This window comes from Aythya marila (genome assembly GCF_965140915.1).
Source record: "Aythya marila genome assembly, chromosome: 23".
NCBI lineage: Eukaryota > Metazoa > Chordata > Aves > Anseriformes > Anatidae > Aythya > Aythya marila.
The window spans coordinates 607,278-616,844 of NC_139064.1; positions in this window are offsets into that span (position 1 = coordinate 607,278).

Here is a 9,567-nt window from a genome sequence, read left to right on the forward strand (position 1 = left end):
AACCTCTTGCTGAGACCTAAGCTGTTTAGCTGTTGTTAAGCTGTCAGAAGCATAACATTAAAGAAGGATGAGGCGCAGACAGATAGCTCTCCCTTGGTGTGACATTTTTACTCCAACACCACTTTGAAGATGTTTTTCTTAGCAGTGATGCTTGAAATTCTGCGAGATGATGGATGTGGCTGGCAGCAGACATGTCTGTCTCCCTGCACTGGTAGCGTCTTGCTAATGAAAAAAGCCAACAACCCAAAAAATAACCCAAACCATCAGTGGTAACTGAAGTAAGTCGGGGGGGAGGACTGTTGATGTGCACTCCCAGGGGCCCGGATTTGTGACAGGAACCTCTGGTGTTCATTTGATGTGCTATAATCTCCAAATAGAGAGGCAGAGGGAGAAAAGTGAGGCATGAAGGACGGGCTCCTGCCCACACACAGGGCCTGTGTCCCAGCCTGTCTGTGCTGTTGTGGCTTTCAGCAAGGGGCAGGGACATAGGAGCTTGCTCCCTTGTGTCTTATCCTTATGTTTTGGCTTCTTTGCTGGCCTCTGTACTCCTACATGTGATGGCATTTGTTATGATGATAGGGGAGAAGCAACCAGGGAATGTGTTAATGTGTAAAATTAAGACCTTTTTAAATATTAGTGATATTTATTTTTTTTTTTTACCCATTCAGCCTTGATGTAAGCCCATGTCACATGAGCTTTTCTTGCTTACTTCCTTCTCTTCTCAGGGACACTGATGTGACATTACCACTCTGCTTTCAGGGAGCTGAACTGAAGGCTGTAGGACAGCAGCATCCCTGACAAATGCTGAGCAATGACAGGCATTCAATCTTTAATTATTCAGTAATGATGGTGCCACCTGAGGGTTTATTTTTGAAGTTTGTGGCCAGCTCTCGAAACCCTGTGGCTGAGATGTGGAAAAGACTGCCTGTGTGTCTTTGGCAAGCCAGCTGCTGAGCTCGAGCAGAGCTCGTGGCAGTGCCACAGCCGCCTGCCGAGCGGGAGGAGAGGCAGCTGCTCTCAGCTGCCACTTGGGGAAAATGGAAAATTAGGGGGCACGGGTTTGGTTTTCACACAAGAGACAGCCTAGATGCTGCTTTGAGAACCCTTGTGTTGGTAACATAAATTGTAATTATTATAATGCCTTCAGACGTAATTTGTGTAACTGCAGATGCTGGTAATCTCATGAGTCGATAGATTTTATCCAGGATTATCAACTAATTATATGAAACAACCAAGATGCTGAGAAGCAGGGGATCAGCCTAGAATACATGTAAATCTTCTCTTCAAAACATGCAGAGAGGCAAACAAGGAGAGGTGCCTTGGTCCTGCTCTGCGGAGCAGGGAGGATGCTGCACATGTTGCTTGGTAACTGGCCCTGTAAAGCCCAGGGCAGCTGCATCCCTCTGGGAACAGCACCAACATCTTGCTCTGAGGGCACCCACAGCAGAAGGCATCATGAGGCAGCAGTGTTTGTCTGAGCCCTAGTGCAGGGAGGATCCTCAAATGCCAATTTCCCCAGAAAAAGTGAGATGCTTCTGGATTCCTTTCTGCTGTGGTGCTGAGAGCTGCTGTAATTCTCCTGATTTCCTCGGGAATGTTCTGCAAAGTGGGAGCTGCGGCATTGAACCAAGGAGGAGAGGAGTGGCTGGAGGCACTTCGGCCTCTTGGGCATCCCCGTGGGGCTTCTGCACTCAGCTTTAGTGGCACAGATTGACCTGGGGGGAGCAAAGTGCTTAATCTCATTTGAAAATTAACACGGAATAAAGAAATGCAATTGCCACATAATTCAGCATCTCATTTCTATCATTGCTCTGATAGAAAAACAAAACTCAGCTCGTATGTCATAGAGCGTTCTCCAGAAGAGCTTAATTAAATTTATAATGAAAATAACAGGGGATTAAGAAGGCACAAGGGAAATGTATTCCTCTTACAGAGCATTACGGAGGTGATAGAAGCAATTTTCAGAGAAAATTACCTGTTTGCTGCTCAGTTTCTATAGAAATTAAATGAGTCTTTACAAACTCTGGAAAACTGCATTCCAGCCCCCGCTTTGTGACTGTGCAACTTGCAGCTTGTTATTTCTAAAATTAATCGTGGGTCTCCATCCCCCCTTTTCCCTTGTTCAAATACATTTTAGTCTTTTGTCCCTGCTGATAAATATACGGATGATTATATCATGTTCTGAACCACGGGCTGCCAACGCTGACAGCCGAGGCAGCACATCAGCTGTGCCTTTCGAAAGGAGCAGTAGCAGGACGTAAATCCTCCAAACAGCTCATTGCTGGAGTGCACCACTTTGACTCCTTTAAAGGCCTATGTCATTGAGCCTAAAGCCTCACGAAAATCATGTCTTTAAAGTATCCAAAGACACTTGGGAGAACGCAGAGTAGTGCTGCTCACTGCCCCGATACACAACACAATCATGTTGTGTTTCTCATTTTCTGCAGCGCTATTATATTTTATTATTATTGCAATAGAAGAAACGCTTTTATTGCAGCCACCATGTGAGGACCACATAGGGAGTGGGATTGGATGAGGCTTTCCCAGCATCTAATTTCTTCACTCGAGCTGGGAAGGTCACTGCTCTGCTAATATTTGTAAAAGGCTCTGAGGTTTGTGGATGGAAAGCAAGGAAGGAGTGCCAAGTTTTATTTCCCATCAGCCTGTGTAGGCCAAACTTAACCTGGCTCTTTTTGGACCTATGTGCTTGGAAATTAACTTCCCCTTTTCCATCTGAAAAGTGCCATTGATAAGTGGTGCTGAGCAGCACGCTCCTGTCAGTGATCCTAGATGGCAGGGCTCCCTGTGATGTTGTCATTCACAACAGACCTGCACTGAGAGCAACTTCTGCATCTTGCTGAGAGACTGAGGCTGGAGGGAAGCTTCTGAGTTTTTTCTGGGCATGGGGTGGTTGTGATGGGTGCACCTTTCCTCACTGAGTGGCTGCTTGTCCCTTCTGGTCACAGCTGCTCTAGAGAATAAACTGCAAGCAGCCAAGAGTTGAGAAGAATTTGGACCTGGAGCTCAAGCTGGCAGCACAAAGAAGTGCTACAGCCCTCCAGGTCAGCTGCAGCTTGAAGAAGGGAAATCAGTCCCTATGGGGCAGCCCCGGGTGACCCACAGAGAATGGATGCTTTTTTGTACCTGGTTGCAAACCACAACCCCAAGCAGCTTCCTCCTGCAGTGGGTGCTTTGTGTCAGGGTTTCTGTGGAGTTGTGCTTGAGGCAGGATGGCTCAGGAGTGCCACCCCAACACCCCTATCCTGTGCATTGCCCCCCGCTGCTGGGCTGGTTCCAAACCAACCCTCCCCAAAACTTCTTTCCTTGTCACTCAAATCCCTTGGGAAATGCAATGCTTTACAGTGCAAGGGGGCAATGTTCAGATTACATCAACGCTGTGCGTGGTACAAAAAGGACCTAATGTGTCTGAAACTCGGGTTTTCTGTGATTTGTACTTGTGAAGCTGAAAAGCTAAAGCCAGACAGGCTGAACCTCTGTCAGCTGGCACCTCACAGAGTTATAGATGCGTAAGGGTAATTGGTGTAATTCATTCCCGGTCTGATTTCACAGTGTTTTCCATTTACTTAGCATTATGCTTGTAGAAGATGTTGAAGGATCAGCTCCAGAGGCAACTGGGTTCATACACAATTTCAGATGCCTTTAGTTAATTAAATGCTTGCTGCTGAAATGCAGAGGGTGGAGGGGTGCTTTTAAAGTATTTCTATTCAGGTTCAGTCACAAGACCGAACCCCAGCAGCTTCTACTAACTCTTCAATAAATAAATATTAAAAAAAAAAACAAAAAAAAAAAAACAAACAAAACAAAACAAAACACCACTCTGGTCACTTATTTTTTCAGTTGGATGTTTTATTTCCCTTTGCACTGGGTTGGAGGCACCACTGACCTCAATCCTATTTGCTCTTCCTGCAGCAATCCTCACTCAATTAACCACACTGGTTTAATTTGGGAGTGCTGAGCCTGCTGTCTGCGCTCAGTTCTCACTGCTTCCACCCAGGAGATCCATGGAGAAATGGCTGGGGTGCTAACATGATGTAAGTGGGGAAATCTTGTGTTTTTAGGACAAAGGCTTTCCATGCGCTGAGACTGTCTGCATTAATGGACCCTTACAGACATTCAAGTGACCAAGGATTTCTGCCCGTATTACTGAATGTCCACAGCATCCTCCAAACCTTTTAAATCTCCTCAGATTATTTAAGCAAAGGAAAACAGCTGTATCCATAGCAAGCCAAGTTCTGCAGCCATCCCAAGGAGCATTTTGGAGTGCAGTGGATGCTATTAGTATGCTTTTTGCTTCCTCTCTTAACACACACAGTTCTCAACAAACACCACAAACATATTCAGTGGAGAGGTAACAGATCTGCAGGAGCAGGGAATGGTCCTGCCACATCTCACTTTCTTACCAGAGGGGTGAAAGCTGGGACTGCTATCGATTTCTTAAGTGCTGTCTGCTCTCTTAGTGCTGCATCTGACTACAAACAATTTTTCACATGAGAAATTCACAGTCTGGCTAAGAGAAAACAAGCAAGTGGCATTCGTCATGCTTAGCATGGAACAATAAAGGTTCTGATGAAAAATTTGTTTGCAGGAGAGGTGGTTTTGTTGTGATCAAAATAATTTGTGGGAATTTCAGTAAGAGGTTTAGGTTTTCTGTGGGGAACTCTTTACAGCAGAATGTCTTGAAGTATTTCAGGTTATGTTTTGTATTGGTGAAATGTGAAATATTTTTGTTTCAATAATATGGAAATCAAAATAATGGTCACTGTAAATTAATAACTCTTTGGCATTTTTCTGATCTGAAATAAATGCAGGTGTCACACCTAGAACTTCTCCTCCAGAAGAAAGTGTCTAGAGCTGTAGAAAGTATCTGGCTTGAGGAAGGTTAACTTCCATTTGTGATTAGACAAGTCTTGGGGTCCTCCTAGGAACAGGGCTAGAGGCAAGGACTGGCCAGTCGTTCTGTTATCTCCTCCCCTCTCCAAAACCAGGGAAAAAAACTCCCCCAAGAGATTCTTCTCCCAACTGAAGACTATCATGCATAAGTGCATGATTTATGGTTCTCAAGCGGTTATGTAATTTATCCCTCCTGATTCACTGTGGCTCTTTGGGAAACATCACTGAAGGAATGAGGACACTTCAGTACAAAGAGTGTCTGTATGGGAAAAAATATTCCCAAACTTTAAATTCAGGTCCAGCTCTGGGAACCCCCTTTCTAACTTCCCATCATCATGTTGTGTTTATTTGCAAAGTCATTTGTAACAAGAGACAGAAGAAGGAAAGGATTTCAGTGTTTCCTGCCCTTTGCACCACCCGGTTCTGCTGCATAGCCTGGTAGGAGGGAGGTCCAGAGCAGGAGAGGATGGGGGGAAGAAAATCCTTTCTGCAATAATAGGTATTTGCCTTCAGCTCAGTGCAGACAGGAGGATGTCATGCTCTGGAAAGGAATCAGAAAGTTCTGGTCCAGCTTCTGTACAAATCCATCCCCGGTGTTACCTACGTGCTGAGTCAGCTTGCTTGCAGAGTGCCCTCCTCTGTCGGGACGAATCTGGTCGGAGGCTCACAGCACGGCGTCACTTAAATCATTGCACCTCCTGCCTGGGGTGCCACGTCTGCCTGTGACACACTGCTCTTCTTCTCTATTGCCAGCTGCTCGATTCTTATATTTAAAAATTGCCCATTAAAGCCTAGGCTCTTCCTTGTCCGTGCTGTCCACACCCCAGTGCAAGACATGAGATCTTTCAGCAAGCCAAACTTTGTCACAGCCTCTATCTTTTCATTCCCTGCTGTCTCCAGAGCTTCTGACATACTTTATCACACAAATATATCTTCAAAGACTGTCTGCAGCCGTGGCGCTTCCTCCCAGACAGCCCGGGCTGAAGCTGCGCTCCCCCCATAGGCGATGTTTTGCTCAAAGTGTTTTACAGCCCTGGATTTTCACAACAGAAACCTTTTGAAGCCACCGCTTTCCTCTGGCTGTGTTTCCAGTGTTTGCCTCCCGAAGTGGCTTTTTCTCAGCAGTGGGAAATCCCAGGGGGAAAACTCCTGCTCCACAGTGACGAAGGTGTTTGTTGGGCAGCAGTGGAATTATGATAGATATGGGATTAAGTTTAAATAATTATGTGATGGGGAGAGGGGAGGAATAGATCTGAATAAAATACAGCTGGAGGAGAAGTCTGTTCAGTAGAAATGCATATTGTTTTTTTTCCCACATGGCCCCATAGGTGCAGAGAATCAAGATGTTTGACAGCACTGATGTGATTTTAATGTAAGAAATGGTGAATTATGTGTGTTTCCAAGTCAGCAGCTGTAGAATCTGTATGAATCAGGTGCCAGGTGAGCAAAAAAACTGCTCATCCTTCGTGGGCTTGGCCAGACCTGATGTGGGGAACCGGAGGTCCCAGGGCCAGGCTTCACAGCTCCCAACAGCAGCTCTCCAGCCTGCTCCATCCCCACGTGCGTCAGAGGAGGGGGAAAAAGTGTCTGACTGGGCATCGAGGAGCACGTGCTGCTTTCTTCTGCCAGGCATTTCATCCTCAACAAGTTGAACATCTTTTGATCCTTTCATCAGCTGCTGCTTTTCTTTATTCTGGCTCAGAGCACAGCACAAAACCCTTTTCTGCAATTTGCTTCTGGCCTAGTTGCAACCCCTCTCTCTCCTTTTTGGGAATAAAATAAAATAAAATAAAATAAAATAAAATAAAATAAAATAAAATAAAATAAAATAAAATAAAATAAAATATTGTTTTTAATGCTTTGTGTCATTGTAGTTGAGTTGAGCAGCGTGGGGGCAGTTGAGCAAGGAGATATCTTCCACTTCCAATTGCTTCAACACTGCAGTCTTGGTACAGTTTAAAAACACACAAAAAAGATGTAGAGTTTAATCTGTATTTTCTCTGCTGTAGTTTATATAAGGATTCAAATAATTACACCTGCAAATAAGTCAACCCCAAATTAAAAGTACACGTAACATTATTATTTTTGCTTGCAAGCCGTGGATCATGGGCCAAGCTCTCCTGTAGAGCTTGCTTACAAATTGGCTAAAACCCTACGAGAACAGAATTAATCATATAATGGTTCAGAGAGGCAGTTGCTCATTGTATCCCTGTCGAAAAGCTGCGCTCTGTTTGGTTCACAGGCAAGACTGCAGATGCTTTTATGAGTCACTAATAAGCACTGCTGCATTTATTAAGTTGCTCTTCTGCAGGGAGGTGACGGTGGAGCTTTTCTGTAAGCGAGCCTCCAAGATTTATTGTTGGAGCTGGAACTTCTGAAGGCAGGTTAACAGACTGGGGCTTTGGGTCCCAAAGCTGTACTGTGCAGCCATTTAACGGAGTCACCCGTATACGTGCTCAGCCTGAGTTAACTAATTTCCTCAGCAGGGCAGCGTGAAGAGCTTAACACTGTTTTTTTTTACAGATCCCTTCTGTCTCATGCCACTTGTTAGGGAGGGCAGGTGTGAACTCCTGGGATAAATATCCCAGAGATTTTTTTTGATCTGCTGGCTGCAATAGCTCGAGAATACAAATATCCATTTATGATATCCTGAGTTGCATGAGTGCCACTCAGGTAACAGAGGCAATTTGTGAATCACACAAGTGATATCTCATTAGTCTCTTAGTTATTTAATTACTAATTGGTTCCTTTTTTCTTAAAAATAAATAAATAAATAAATAAAATAAAATTGAAAAATGGAAAATGAAGAAGGTAAAATATCAAAGTTGTCCAGTGGACAGAAAGCCCCCAAAAACATGACTTAGTTCTCCAGCCTAGAGACTTGTGACAATTGTGCCTCTGAATTTAAAAAAATAAAGTTAAATTAAAAAGATACTCCTCCTCTCTCTGGAGCAATTATGGAGAGGAAGGTCAGGCTAGGGTCGATAATAAAGAGGTACAGAAATTAACTGCAATAAGGGATAAAACGAGACTTTGTTCACTGCTGTGAATGTTGTGGTACAGTGCCATTGCCTCACAAAGAGAAACCCTCTGGGTGCTGACAGAATTTGGATTTGACAGATTTTAAGTTTGGGGCATCTCTGGGCTTATTCCACGGCACTTCTGCTCTTCATAAGAGCTTGTTTCTCAGCAAGGCAGAGGAGTGTTCTCATATAACTGGAGATGTTATTGCTATTCTTTGGATAAACCTATCTGTCTGCTCCAAACAGGAAAAAAAATAAAAATCTTTATAAGAGGTCTGGGGAAATAATGTGTTGTTTTGGAAGCAACGCAAGTCTGCCGAAAAGTTCTGGAGAGCTTGACCTGCCTTTATTTTTCTGGGATATTTATTGTCTCCCAGGGGAGCTGAGTGGGTCCACTTGCCAGCCAGCTCGTTCCCAGCAACTGCACACGGCTGTGCCATGCTCAGGGCTTGTCCCCAGGGACCCCAGTGAGACCAGAGAGATGTCACAGGGCACAAACCCTCTGAAACATTTTTTAAAGAGTAACGGGGGGGAACAAAAGCAGCAGCCACCATAAAACAAAAGCAGACAAAAGGTGGAATGTGTTCAAATCCTGCTGAGGCTCTGGCAGAAGAAGAGCTTTCAAGACCGTTTTCACGCTAAAAAGATGTTCAGGATGTCAAGACTCTTCACATTGCTGAACAGCTGGGAGAAATGGGCATTTTCTGATGGAAAAATACCCATAAGGGAGCAACAGAGGAATCCCATGTTGTCCTTTGCACCTGGGCTTGAGCACTTTTATGAATTTAGAAGGGAATGGCAGTACATGCCAACGGGAGCTGACGTTCCCTCCCCAGCTCAAGAAAATCTCTCTGATGTTCCTTCCCCAGCTTGAAATGGATCTCTTTGGCCTTTTTGCCTGGCACGATTGGTTTTCCAGGCTGAGGCTGGTTGTGCTGAGCACCTGGGGGTGGCAGAGGGACTGCTGCCTGCTTCCACCTGTTAGCGCAGTGCTGGGATCCTCAGCCTGTCCCCTGGGTGCACACCCTGGGGCGTTGACTCTTACAGGCCAGCAGAACAGACCAGGGTAATTGCAATAATTAATTATTTTGGCTCCAATTGGGTTTCCCGGGTCACAGCACATTGACAAATTGCCTCTTTTATGCAGCATTGATGTAGCTGAACCCAGCAAATACAACAGATGCTGAAGACGGCCAGGTCTGGTGCTTGAACCTCAATGTCAAGTGCCCTGTGCTCAGCTGTCTTAATGTGGGTAGCAGGGGCTAAATTGCAAGGATTGGATCCTTGGGAGCTGGCTGAACTCTCATTTCAAGAAGAAATCTGCTTTAGATGATGTGAGCTGAAAGGCCAAAGCTTTATCAGGGATTTTTCTGCCCTATGTCTGACAGGGAAACGACTCCCAAATTGGTATTGAATGTATTTCAGCTCATCTACTCTTTGCCCTCTCCAAGTGGAAAGATGCACACCTTTGGTTATCAGCAGAGATTAAAGAGTTTCAGACTGTTTGGGTGAGTTTTCTACAAGCTGCAGGACGTGTTCCAGCAGCAGGAGATGTGTGTGCTGTGCATGCTGTGCGTGCTGTGCTCAGCAGCACAGTCCCCGTCCCACCAGAGCAGAGTTTTTCCTCTGCAGA